The sequence below is a fragment of the Coenobita brevimanus genome, chromosome 24, assembly GCF_032717465.1.
Source record: "Coenobita brevimanus isolate Jiangsu-jjx chromosome 24, ASM3271746v2, whole genome shotgun sequence".
Taxonomy (NCBI): Eukaryota; Metazoa; Arthropoda; class Malacostraca; order Decapoda; family Coenobitidae; genus Coenobita; species Coenobita brevimanus.
In genome coordinates this window covers 51,901,730-51,916,915 of record NC_136977.1, presented here as the reverse complement: position 1 = coordinate 51,916,915, position 15,186 = coordinate 51,901,730, and positions in this window count along the sequence as shown.

Sequence of the window (15,186 nt, the reverse complement as noted above, 5' to 3'; positions counted from 1 at the left end):
TGTACCACCTTTGAGCAAGACTTCCTGCCTCCCCTAGTCTGATACGTTACGTCTGATACGCAGTCCAACACAGTGTAAGGCCAGCCCCATGGGCTTTGCAGCTTCGGTGACTGTCCTTTCTTTCGCTTAGGATTGTATAACCAAACTTGGTCACCATCCTTGAAGCTCACCTCACTTACCTTGGGATCATACTTGCACTTCATCACTTCTGAAAACTTAAGGGCTCTTCGCATTTGACGATGTACCTCAGCCAGCCTATCCTGAAGGTGCTTTGCACACTCGGTGGTGTTTAAAGGCAGCTCTTCACCAGGTGGTCTTCCCATTAACAAGTCAACAGGGACCGGTAAGTGCAACTCGTGGCCCAACATCAGTTTTGCAGGGGTGTAGCCGATAGACATATGGGATGCCGACCAATATGCCATCAGCAACGCAGGTAATTTCTGGTCCCATTCTGTTTGTCCCTCTATGCATACTTGGCCAGTTCTTGTTTCAGGGTCCAGTTGAATTTCTGCACCATCCCATCTGACTGTGGCCTTAGTTGACCTGGTCTTCTTGATCCCCAATAACTTGCAGCACTCACGGAACACAGCAGACTCGAAGTTTCTACCCTAGTCTGAATGTAGCTCTTGTGGCATCCCCAAATGACAGAAAAACTGGTCAACCAACACGTGAGTAACAGTGACAACCTCTTGATTGGGGATGGCATAGGCTTCTGGCTACTTTGTGAAGTAGTCCATGGCAACACATATATACCAGTTTCCTCGTTCAGTGAGTGGCAGAGGTCCAGCAATGTCCACTGTGACTCTTTCCATCGGTGCACCCACTTGGTACAGCTGAAGAGAGGCGCAACCACATTTCTTGGGTCCCTTCCTGGCACAACACACATCACAGGCCCGACACCACTCTTCAACATCCTGATGCATGCCAATCCAGTAGAATCTCAGCCACAGATGGCTTAGAGTTTTCTTCACACCCATGTGCCCGCTAGTGATCTGGTTATGGGACTACTCCAAGACCTTGGACCTCATCTTCAGAACCACCAGTTGCCAATACTTGCTGAGGTCACTGAGTGCCTCCCACTGATGCTCTAGTATCCCGTTGTCTAAATGAAGCAGGTCCCACTGACTCCAGTAGCTCTTGGTCGCAAGGCTTAACCTGGAAACTTCTTCCCAAGATGGTCTCACCATACTCTGCTGCAGCCACTCTACCACTGGTTGTAAATCTGCATCCTCCATCTGTATCCTCTCCTTCACTGACATCTGGCCCAGAATTTCCATTGCACCACCCTTGAGGCTTGGAGCAAGCTGCACTGCCCCTTCATACTTCTGCTGCTCTAGCCTGGCATCTACTTCCTGCTTAAGCTGTTGCTATTCTTCCTTCATTTCCCCCATGGAAACATATAGCCGACCTTGCATCCTCAGTTGTACTTATCTCTGTTGCTCCTGTGATGCCTCTTGAACTTCACTTTGTTCTTTTTGTTCTTCACCTTGTGCCTCTAGCTGTTCACTCTGTGGCTTCAATTGTACACTTTGTGCCTGTAACTGTTCTTTGAGTTCTTTAGTTTGTGCCTGTAAATGTTCTTTGAGTTCTTTAGTTTGTGCCTGTAATTGTCCTTTAAGATCTTTCTGTCCTTCATTCAGTGCCTGTAATTGTTCTTTGAGTTCTTTGTGTTCTTCATTTTGTGCCTGAAATAGCTTCACAGTTGTCGCCAGGGACATTTCCTCCTCCTGCCCCACTCTAGACCTTGTCTGCACACCTCCTGCTTCCATGTTGAAGGTTAAACTCACTGCAGCACTTAAATTATCCTACTCCTGACACCATTGTTCTGTCTCCATCCCACACTTCCACAGGCTTCAACAGCAGTAGTACAGTACAGGAAGGACATTCCCCGGTGAGTTCTTCTTATGGTCAGCCTTTAGGTGTACAGCACGCAAGATCAGCCCAGGCATCGTAAATAAACACCGGCTTCTTAAGTTCACTGTCTTTATTTTTCAAAGAATTGCACTTAATGCTTTCCAATTTCACTTCACTATTCTCACAAGCACTGGAGTTATACAAAATTTACTAACTGCAATTACACTGAATGCTTGACGACACTTCGCTATTTTCACACGTTCCGATGATATACAGATTTCAAATTCAAAAACTCTTCACTATTTGCCAACAACACTTCATTGTTTTCACAAGTAGGCTACAGAAATTATACAAACTACACTGACACTGCACCGATACTCAAACTGAACTGGAAACCGACTGACCTTGGACTAATCTCTTTCCCATCCTTGGATAAGCTTGCATTGTACTAGAATTATCTACATTCAATGAGAACAACAGTTTCCAACTCGAAGATATACAAAACATGCCAGAGTTTTCTTACATAACACTGTAAACTGTTTAGCATACAGACTTTAATTAAATTACATAAGTTAACAATCAATCACAGAACTAAAACATTATAGAGAAAAAAAGTACAAAAATTAATGCATAACTTACAAAAGAACTACGCTCACAAACAGCAGGCAAACTGGCAACTCTGCCTTGTACCGGAGCTACGGTACGGGAAACGTCGAGAACTATCTTGGTTACCTAAATGGCAAATCTCGTTTCTTAACACAGTGATTATGACTTCTGAGGTTAGTAGTTACTGATTTTTTTTTTCTTTTTTTAAATTGGGTAATGAAATTGCTGCCAATACATATGTTGACTCTCTCTCTCTCTCTCTCTCTCTCTCTCTCTCTCTCTCTCTCTCTCTCTCTCATTCTTCTATTGTTTTATTGTTGTTATTGCCTTTACTGCTTTCTTTTGGTAAAAATATTTATTGCCATTTCCTATTTTTTTTTGTTTTTTCTTCTACTTGATAGTTTTTTTTTTTTTTTTTTAGTTCATTTGAGTGTTTTAAGGTCTCATTTCTTGTGCAAATGAATAATAACCATAATATGACCACGACAATCTTGAGCCTAGTCTAAGTGTTTAACTAAACCTAACCTAACCTAGCTTAACTGTACCTAATAATTTAATCTACTCTAACCTAACCTAACCCAACCCAGCCTAACCTAACCTAACCCAACATCCAGTTGGGAAGTTGGGAAACGAAATCCACCTTTCAGTATGTTGAGCAAAAATCGGTAATATTCAGTTGCACATAAAAAAAAAAAAAAAAAACATACAGGCATACACTATATGATAGCACAAAACTCCTGGGTATTGTAAGATTGCCCGCCAAAGAAACAATAAAATAATAAATACTGTACCTTTCTTCTTAACCGTATTCATTTTTGTCTTCTGATTTGTTTCTCTAATAATTTTTCCTCATTTTTTTTTTCCAGAAGTTATATAGGACTTCCTTCTTCTCTCCCAGATTTTCTTTCTGTAGTAAATGTTGGCCAATTACGTCTATCTCCCCTTCATTATACGGTTGTTGTAGTTCTACTGCTTATATCCTTTCATTAATAATTTCTGGACATTTTCTATATCTATCTGTCTATATCCCGACGCCCTAATCCCGCAAAGGGTGGCCGCAGACATAACGCCCCCAAGTTGCTCTGTCACCCACCATTTGACTACCCTACCCCCAACTCACCCCCCCCCTCCCTCATATACTTCTCAACTCCATCCCTCCACCTCATCCTCGGTCTTCCCCTCCCTCTCCCTCCCTCCACCTCACCTACATACACCCTCTTAGTCAGTCTTTCATTCTCCATTCTCTCCACATGTCCAAACCACCTGTGTATTTCTCCTAATCTTCTCAACCACATCCACATCCACCCCACAACGTTCTTTCACTACTTCATTCGTCAACGTGTCCCTCCATGTCACCCCACATGCTCCTCTCAAGTAGCTCATTTCCATTGCTCTCACTCTTGACTTCTTGCCCTCTTGCAAGGTCCATGCCTCGCCTCCGTACGTCAGGGTAGGGATCACAATACTATCATGCAGTGACTTCTTAACGTCCATACTCACCTCCCTATTTCTCATCACTGCTTTCAGTGAACCAACAACCTTCCTTCCCTGCTGTACCCTTTCACACACTTCATCCCCCAAGGTTCCATCCTTACTCATCACACTACCCAAGTACTTGAATGCCCTCACATTCTCCATATACTCACCATCCAACCTCACCGTGCATTCTGTGACTTCATTCCTCTCAAACACCATAACTTTACTCTTGTTTACATTAACTTTCAGATTCCTCTTCCTACACACAGTCCCAAATTCATTCATTAAACCTTGCAACTCCCATTCATCTTCACTCAACAATATTTTATCATCAGCAAACAACAACACCGGAATCTTCCAAATCTCACCCTCATTCATTAGAGCCAGCCCCACATCCACTGCCCTACCTTGCACCTCCTTTACAACCCCATCCATGTACATATTAAATAGCCATGGAGACATCACACAACCCTGTTTCAGTCCCACACTGAGATCAAAGAACTCACTCAGCTCACTATCCACACTTGCATGTTAACATAAAATATTTTACGTCTTAATATTCATGTCCACATAACTTGCAGGCTACTTCCCCATCAGTATGTCTTTTCATGTCATTTAATGGTAAGGTTCCACTTCTAGCCTTATAAAATATGTTTAATGATGGTCTTGTTATTTTTTTTTTTCCATCTCTCATATCTTTCTAAATTCGACTCACTACTAACTTTTTGTCTCCAGTTTTCTTCATCCCACTTCCTTGTTTTAATTTCTTTTTTTTCCATTCTACTTAACTCCACCTGTTTTAGTTTTACATCATTCATGTATGCTTTAGTAACCCTCATCCACTTATTATTAACATCCTCATTCATTTCTCATAAAATCTCCTTTAGTAATTCATTTTCACCATCTTTTAATTTTTCATTCATTGTAACCTCCCATTTATTATTCTAGACTTCATTAATGAAGCTCCTATTTCACCTCTCAGCATACATACTGGTACCATTTTTGTTGCTTCCAGTAGCTGTCTGTACACTCCATTTTCTATTCTTGGTAACGTATGTAGCTCTGTCTCTGTCATATTTATTATACTGCTTTCATATAGTATATGCCGGTATTACCGTACTGTATTTTTCTAGTAGGTCTTACCACTTACCATATTATTTTATTACAGCTCTCGGCTATCACTGGGTAAGTAATAAAAATATTATTATACATTTATGTCTATTTATCTTTGCCTCTGATGCATTTATATAGCTTAATAATGTCTCTTTTTTTTTTCTTCTTCTTTAACCAACTGGATTTATATCTACATGAACCTGGGGTCACAAAAACGACATCCTATTTCATCTACAATCGATTAAATTCAGCTTCTGGGAGATTTCTTGCAGTCAAGGGGGCTAATGAAGGCTATAGCTAATTTCTTCTGAAACGCCTTTCCTTAGCTTTACAAAAGTCTGAAAGTAGGAAGAAACAGATACAAAATGAGTCATTGTAGTGAAGGCCTTAGGCCTAACCACTTGCCATCCTCCCCCTCCTCCTCCTCCTCCACATCATCATCATCATGAGTCACTCCACGACAGGGCAAAGGCTTCTCCCATCTTTTTATAATCCGACTTATTGGCAGTTAGCTTGTATCATCCTATCCAAGGCAATCCCGAATCTCATCTCGTCATTTTGTTCTTTATTTAAATAAAATCAAGTAATTAATATTTATTAGCTGTAAATCACCATCATCATCATCATCAACTTAACCTTTTTTCCCACCTAAGGATGGGGTGAGATAGGGTCAAAGGAGTACAATGGAACAAAACAGCAAGAGAACTAATGACCCTTTCGGGACTGTTTGTTACTAAGATGACAGTCCTTATGATATCTAGTTCTGTGAGTCGAAGATAAGGATAGCAAAGCAAGGAAGGAGGAAACGTGAAAAAGAAGGACTATCAGTGGCATGCATGAAATGAGCCAGACACTCATCACTCACCATTCAAGTCCCCGGAATCCTTCTTTTACCCCAAAGGCCAAATCAACTGCACAGATATTTTGGGCATTTTTCTTTGTACTGTACAAGCACTTCACATAAGGTACAAAGATTTTAAAGTAGCCAGTTAGTAGCTGTATCCTCAGGTCCATCTTAGTGTGAGCTCAGTGGACTGCAGGTTGATGCAGCCTCTCTTTTGCAGTCCACCACACTCCTTTCGAAGGATGGGGTAGGGGAGAGTTATCGACCTTTGTACAACCAGGCATCTCCACCACCCGGTTATGCCGGTGCCACCACATGAAGGCATCCACTCCAGCACCACAGATCTTTTTCAAAAATCATCAGCGTACCGAGACGTAACGTTGTGAAAGAAATGGAAATCAACTGAAGGTGAAGTGTGGCTGGCTGTTCCAAGCAGTTCCTCGTCATTCATCAACAGCTTCCACCCGCCCATTCCCAGGTCGTCGTCAGGCAGATAACCGCTGCAGTTCGCTAGGAAGGAAACCTGACAGGTAAGTGGCATGTGTCAATGAAGTGAAAAAATAGACCGTCCAAGGCTGTAATAAACTACAAATCCCCCCCGACCTCCCAACCCTCATCATCACCTGCTACTCATCCCATTTCAAACCAGCCATCTTCTCACTTACTTTGATGGTATTTATTACAAGATCGATTTCTCAGTTGTCTCTTTGAGATCGAACCTATGCAAAGCCGTCACCCCAGCTTGGTCATTTAACCACTAGACCACCAGGCACCATTAGATCACCAGAAGGGAAAGAAATTATTTGCCTGTACAATCATCAACAAAAATTCGCCGACAGACACCTGCCAGCATTGTGTCGTGCCTTCCATATATAAAACTTATCTCTGAACTCAAAGATTCCTTCCATACCATGCTCTTTTGTTATGTACTTCATATTGCTATTGGGTAAAAAAAATCTATCATGTTAACACTTTCCATCACCACAGCTGGATGAAAAACGTGTCAAAATTTGATCTTCACAGTACTTAATGCCCGTAATTCTTTGACGTATTTTATTTATTTAATCTTGACTTCTGTGCAATTTTATTCAGATCCTGAAGCCTCTTACGATACGGGCCTGAGAGCGCTAGTACTACTACAGTTAACTTTCTCCTGACCAAAATAACTCCAAAATCTTATTCCACGTAACACCAGACGATTTTATTCAGCTGACAGTGAGTCATAGGAGTCAGAGTGTTAGTCTAGTGCAGTGTCTCTTAACCTGGGGTGCTAGCTCCCCCAGGGGATGCTGAAATAAGTTTTAGGGGGTGCTGGAAAATGCTGCATTATTTTTTTTTTTTCTTATTGGTTTTGCCTAGTATTGGCATCCTTGATGTTTTATTTTTGGAGAACGTATGAAATAAATGTCAAGTAGTACTTCACTTAACTTTACTCTTGTAGTCGTGTCGCAACTGTAGTTCCAGTAACCAGATGTATGGGGGTGCTGGACCGTGAGACTTTACCACAGGGGGTGCTGAGGTCGGAAAAGGTTAAGAAACGCTGGTCTAGTGAGCGAACACCTGAGTAAATGATCATGAAAGTTTCTCAGCTTAATCAAATCGCCTGGAAGTAGTAGGAATGAACTTGAAAATGACACCGCAACCCCCACTCCAATGACGCATTATATATATTTTATTACTCTTATAGCCAGACGAGTTTATTCCCCTTATTCTCTCTCTCTCTCTCTCTCTCTCTCTCTCTCTCTCTCTCTCTCTCTCTCTCTCTCTCATCTTCGTCTCATTGATCCCATAAGGAAACACCTGAGGCAGAGCGATGAAACCTCTAAAGGTATCGGAGGTGATGCTCTTGAGATCCGTCGGCATCCCAAAGGTCATGCGAACAGGCTGCTGGAGGATCTATTGCCAGACGCCTCAATCCCGTTCGGGGTGGCCACAAACAAACCGCCTCCACGTCTTCCTGTCCCCCGCCATTTCACTGACCTGCTCCCAACTCACACCCCCCTCTCTCATATACCTCACTACCCCATCCCTCCATCTCATCCTCGGCCTCTCCCTCCCTCTCCCCCCTCCACTTCACTCACATACACTCTCTTCATCAATCTTTCACCCTCCATCCTCTCCACATGGTCAAACCACCTCAATTAAATCCTCCTAACGCTTCCTATCACATCCACATCCACACACAACGCTCCTTTATATCCTCATTTGTCAGCCCGTCTCTCCATGTGACTCCACAGGCTCCTCTTAAATAACTCATTTCCACTGCTCTCACTTTTGACTTGTGTCCTTCCAACAACGTCCAAGCTTCACTTCCATACGTTAGAGTTGGTATCACAATACAGTCGTGTAGTAACTTTTTCACATCCATACTCACTTCCCTGTTTCTTATCACTGCTTTCAAGGAACCAGCAACCTTTCTTCCCTGCTGTACCCTTTCAAGCACTTCATCCTCCAAACCTCCATCCTTACTCATCACACTACCCAAGTACTTAAACGTACTCACATTTTCCAATTCCTCATCATCCAACCTCGCTGTACATTCACTGACTTCACCTCTCTCAAAGATCATCACTTTACTCTTCCCTACATTCACCTTTAGATTCCGTTTCTTACACACTCTCCCAAACTCATCCACCAAGCCTTGCAGCTCCCCTTTGTCTTCACCCAGCAACACAGTATCATCTGCAAACAACAGTACAGGGAGTTTCCAAACACTACCCTCTCTCTCATCAGGGCCACTCCAACATCCACTACCCTACCTTGTACCTCTCTATTACCCCATCCATGTACAGATTGAACAACCATGGAGACATGACACATCCGTGTTTCAACCCAACCTTCAAAGAGAAAAATTCTCTCAGTTCACCATCCACACGCACTGCAGCCTTAGCACCATCATACATACTCTTCACAGCATTCAACAACTTCCCATCTACTCCATATATTCTTAATACTTCCCACAATCCTTGTCTATCCACCCTGTCATATGCTTTCTCCAAATCCATGAAAGCTACATGCAACTTCATTCCCTTCTCTAGTACCTTTTCCACTAAAGATCTAAGAATGAATATCTGATCCACACAACCTCTTCCCTTCCTAAAGCCTCCCTGTTCTTCTCCAACTAATTCCTCTGTTATTTCCCTAACTCTGTCAGTAAGTATCCTACCATACACTTTTCCTATTATACTAAGACAAATGCCCCTTTGATTACCACACACTTCTTTTTCCCCTTTTCCTTTGTACAAGGGTATAATTATACCTGACTTCCAATCCTCCGGAACTCTACCTTCCTCTCAGGCCAATCTGCACATCTTCCACATCCATTCTACTACTATCTCTCCCCCATGCTTCAACATTTCACCACACACTCCATCAATTCCTGGGGCTTTCCCCGATTTAACTTTCTTCATTGCTTCCACAACTTCTATCCTACTGATTTCTTCCTGTCTTCTCACCTCCCTCCTTCTCCCAGCCATTCCCCAGCCACTTATACTCGCATCACTTCCATCCTCTATGTTTAACAATTCCTTAAAGTGTTCTCTCCATCTGCTCACTTTTTCTCCCTTCTCCACTAGTAATCTACCATTTCTATCCTTCACTCCCCTGCCAACTTCACTTCCACCCTGTCTTACTCTCTTCACCTCTTTCCAGAACATTTTCTTACAGTCCCTCCACTTTACACTCAAATTCCTTCCAAATTCCTCATCCACTCTCTTCTTACTCTCTCTTACTAATCTTTTTACCTCTCTCTTTCTTTCTACATATAACTCTCTCTTCCACGCCTCAACTTCTTCCACACCCCTATTTCTCATCTATTCATTGCATGCTTTCTTCTTTTGTTCCACAGCCTGTCTCACCTCCACATTCCACCACGCTGTTCCTTGCATCCCCCTCCATCTTCTCTTCATCCCACACACCGCAACACATGCTGCACATATTTCTTCTGTAAATATCCTGCACACACCTTCCACGTCCCCCATCTGCTCCAATTCATATTTACCCAATCGTTCCTCCACTTCTCTCATGTATTCTGCCTTTTTCTCATCCTCTTCTATCCTTTTCACTCTCCTTGCAAATACTCCTCCTTCCCGTCCTTCCCTTCTTCTATTTCTCCATCTTATTTGGATCTTGATTCTGGCCACCACCAAGTAGTGGTCAGAGAGTTCACTCCTCCAACCTCTATAAGCTCTTGCATCCATTACACATCTTCGCATCCTTTCATCCACACACACATAATCAGTCATTGCCTTCCTTTCATTCAGTTCACCACCCACTCTTCTCATCACTCGCCATGTATACCTGTGGATCATTTTATACCTGAAGAGGGTATTGGCTATCACCAACCCCTCCCAGCACAAAGGTCCACTAACGCACTGCCACTCTCATCTATCTCAGCAGGCACAACCCACTCACCAACTATTCCATCCATCTTCACATTCCCTACTTTACCATTCATATCATCGATCAAAAGCACTCTCTCATTCCTTCCAAACTTTTCCATGCACACTTCCACATTTGTCCAGAACTCTTCTCTCACTCTGCATGCACGATCTTGCGTTGGCGCATACACGCACACAATCGCCCACATTTGTATTCCAACTTTCAATCTTACCCACACAATCCTTGACCCAACTGATCCATACTCTCTTATGTTCTTCTTCCATCTTTTACTCACAGTTATACACACTCCTTCTTTTGCCCTCTCATTCTCACCTACTCCTGCACATATACCCCATCCATACTCCCATTCTCTCTCACTCTCACCTCATCATTTAGTTTCAGTTACTCCACATACATCAACTTTCGCACCCTCAAGCACCTGGACAATCTCTCTCTCTCTTTCATCTCATCATTCGCACCTCTTACATTCCATGTTCCAATTATCATGTCCTATGTCTGGTCCTTGGTCGTCATCTTTTGGTCAGTCCTTGTCCGAGGCTTCTTGTTTGTCTTTTTAGTTAGTTGTTTTCCGGGGAGGGGCACTAACCCTCCGCCAACCCTTTTAGTCGCCTTGTATGACAAGCAGGGGTACTGGGGGAGTATTCTTGAAAAACCCCCCTACCCCCAGGGGGTGAATAATAATAATAATAATAATAATAATAATAATTAAATAATAATAATAATAATAATAACAACAACAACAACAATAATAATAATAATAATAATAAACAATTTCCATCAACTGTTTGTTTTTACAAAAAAAAATATATATATATATATATATATATATATATATATATATATATATATATGTTACTGAACTTGTCTAATCTGTACCAGTGTACGTTTATGAGTCATCGACCCACGTGAGGAATACTCGAAATGCAACAATTATTCTATATTAAGTAATCTGATGCATGGTGTCCAGTGTTTTATATTTCACGTTGGTGACCGCAATGCAGTCGAATAACAACTTGCTCAGTGCAAAGAAAACGACAAGTTATTTGCAATCAGTCACTCTAGTTTAGGAAAATAATTTACAACAGTTCAGTTAAATCTACATCTTGCATCAAATTTTCGTGGCACACTAAAGTACGGTACGCAGTTGGGAAATCACTAGCCTGTACACTGTCCTCACGTTTAACCCTCAGCATCGGACAATCAGGATCTTGGGCTATTAAAAGAGAGAGAGAGAGAGAGAGAGAGAGAAAGAAAGAAATAGGTACAACTGCCTTCAGTTCTTCGGTTATAGAAAAAAAAAATAGTCGTTCTTTACACTCTCCATTTTTTTTTAAATACCCATCATTCGGCTCTAGAGGACAAGGACAATGTACACAGTCAGTCGTCTTTTTACATGTCACTACCAAATAAATGCACAGGCCTTTAAATTCACCACCACCACCATCACAGCCATTCATCACTATCATCATGTGTCACTAAATTTCACGGCTGCTGAACAGGTCATCATCATCATCATCATCATCCTAACCCCTATAAAATTCAAGGCAACAGATTCTGAAGGGTAACTCACTGAGATGTTGATAGCATTGAGTGCCTGAGGGTTGTAGTGTGTGAGGGGAGAGTTACGGTCGTTGATGAATATGACAGGATGAGGCCCACACCCTCGTCAGCTAGGTAGTATCCGACGCCCTGGATGACGGCAATGGTGTCTCTGTTGACTGGGTTAAATAGAAAAGTGAGTACCGCAAGAATAAGGTGTAATAATGAGCTGTACCATCAGTCAGTGTCAAGGTACAGAAGCCTGCAAAAGTTCCGTTCCCCTTCCTTTCTATCAGTAGTTCGTAATATTATTTTAGTTTCCGTAGCTATAAGAAAAAATTTAGTTTAAAGTAATTGTTTAACTAACCAAGCAGATTATAGTGACTACATGCAACTTTACCCAAACTCGTACGGTGCTATGGGTTACTGAAAGTCGGAAGCATGAACCGAACTTTTCCAGAGGGACTGTACATTATTAATTTCTTCTGTTCGATGAAGTTTTCAAAATCTGATCTTAAACCCGCATAGCACCAATGAAAAATCAACCTACTGTATACTGTGTCGGGGATCGAACCGAGGGCCATCTGATGACAGGGAGATTTACCATCGCGCCATGAGCAGGTAAAATCCACCTCTCTAATTCCACTGTGTTTCAGGTAATATCCACTCTCCTTGCCACTAACCTGTAGCCAAGTTTCTTCCACCCCCTCTATCGGAAGGAACTGAGGCAGCTCCCGACACTGGGTCCTCTAGATTACTGTTCATTTCCTACAGACAGCTTCCTTCGCAGGCTGAATATAATGGCCCACTTTCTACAGACAAACTTATCTCTCACAAAACATTCACAGACACACTCACAGTCAGGTATACAGACTCGCCTTCTCTAGACAGTACCACAAACACACTCACATGCAACATCACAAACACACTAACAGACAGCATCACAAACACAAAATCAGGAACAAAGGTTGACATATAAACAGGAACACAAACCCACTCACAGACAGGATCATAAACAGACTCATCTCCTACAGACAGCATCACAAACACACTCACATATGGGAACAGAAGCAGAAAACATCAAAAAACTACAAACGGGAGCACAAACAGACTCACCACCTACAGACAGCAACACAAACATGCACACAGCACCATCAACGAGCTCACTTCCCCTAGACACATTCTCACTTCCTTTAGTCAGCTGTACATACCTCCAATAACCAGCTCCTTTCCCACCACAAATATAGTAGTCCACTCTCCAAATATGAAGTGCATTTTGAAGTTGAAACAGACGGAGAAATCATCTGTGTCCTCAGGTAACGTGATGGTCTTTTCCAGCCACATAAAATTTTCCATGTCCATGCTGTCCGTATTAAGGCCTAGGACCTTCGTTGGCTTGTCCACTGGGAGAGAATAATAACAATAATAATAATAATAATAATAATAATAACTAATAATAATAATAATAATAATAATAATAATATAATAATAATAATAAAAACAATAATAACAACAATAATGATAATGATAATCTAACACTTACCGTCAGCCACACACCATACAGTAATTAAAAACTTTTCTCAAGCACATCCACCTTCAGCCTCACCCATCACTCCCACACCCATAGCCAGCCACATCAGCAGGAGAGATGGCACATTCACATGATTCATTTCACCCTCCTACACGAAGCTGGGAAGAAGTGGATAGAGCCTGCAATGAACAAGAAATATAGAAGAATTTCCAAGATCAATATTATTTAGGAAGGACTTGTAGTGATTTTTTTTTTTTTTTTTTAACTTTGTATAGAAGCCACAGAGCACCATCAGGATAGCTTACAAGAGTCCTGCGTGATCCCTGCCTTGTGTGAAGTGCAGAGCCTCACTGCGAGAAAAAACAGACCCTGATCAGAAGAAAGGAACCTAAACAATGATGCCTGTTTGCACAGTGATAAATGACTTTTTGGACGAGTGTTCGCACTGCAAATATAATAAGCTTCCCGTGATACGCTAACATATTCACAACGTAGATGACTATTTACTCAAGGCTCTTGTACACGTCAATGCTCTTCCCCTGGTGTTTGTGTCTACCCATATTGAACTATTTATTTTACATTTACGCCGTAGAAGACTACCCTACTTCCTTGGTAGCGTTAATATGATAGAAAAAGCTTTTGGAATTTTCGTCCGACTTGTGTCCTAGTGGAAGAAACTCTAACGGAGAACCGTACAAATACACAAGAGGCGACTTTGTGTGTGTGTGTGTGTGTGTGTGTGTGTGTGTGTGTTTGTGTGTGTGTGTGTGTGTGTTGCTCTCTCTCTCTCTCTCTCGCCATAAACTTTTTCGGACGAGACAGCAGGCACAAAGGAACAGAAATACACCCTGCCACCACAGAAACTTAAAGGACTTAAGACCATCCTCTCACACCTGATGGAAATTACGTAATGGCCATGAGCTCTCAATCTTTTGGTTTGTTTGCACGTCGGCCGTACTGACTTCATGGTGGCCGAGGCAGTAGACACAAGGAGACTGATATGTATTCAGGCTTCACGGAAATTGACTCGCAATGTTCTGTAAACGGGAGGCAATTACGTAGTGGACGAAGATCTTCCTGTATTATGCTCTGTTTGTTATGGTGGTATTTTTAAACAAAAATGCATGTCCATAAGTCCCACTCAACGCTGGCCGGTATGCTTAAACAAACTGTAGATTCCATATTTGTAGGATGCCACATTTGTGTGATATTTGAAGGCCAGAATTACAAGGGGAAATCTGAAGCACATTGACGGTTCTTCAAAATCGTTCTCAGATAAAAATATAATGAACTACCACAAGACCACTCTTCTTTACACCGTCACGCTTACTAATCTTTCCCACGCCACAGTTATGACTAAACATAACGATCAAATTGTGGAATCCAAGTGTGGACTGTGCCGGTCGCACAAATGTTGAATGCAACAATTTTTGTATAAGTGTATGAACATTATTCTCATATCTTTTCTCTGATGGACGAGGCAGTCACAAGAAAACCTTACTCTCAAATGGCGTTTTCTGTGTGTGTGTGTGTGTGTGTGTGTGTGTGTGTGTGTGTGTGTGTGTGTGTGTGTGTGTGTGTGTGTGTGTGTGTGTGTTTTACCCTGGTTTCATACAAATTAAGTAACTCGTAACCTTCTGTAAGACTAGGAAGTAGTTACACAATGGCTGAAGAAAACCCAGTCGGATGATCTGCTTGCCGCTCTCATATAATCAGTTCCTGGAGGAGGCAGTGATGTCATTCTGACTGATATTTACCTGGCCATCACGTAAATTGAGTGGCACGTGACCTCCACAAGCTTGGGAAACTACACAATGCTAAC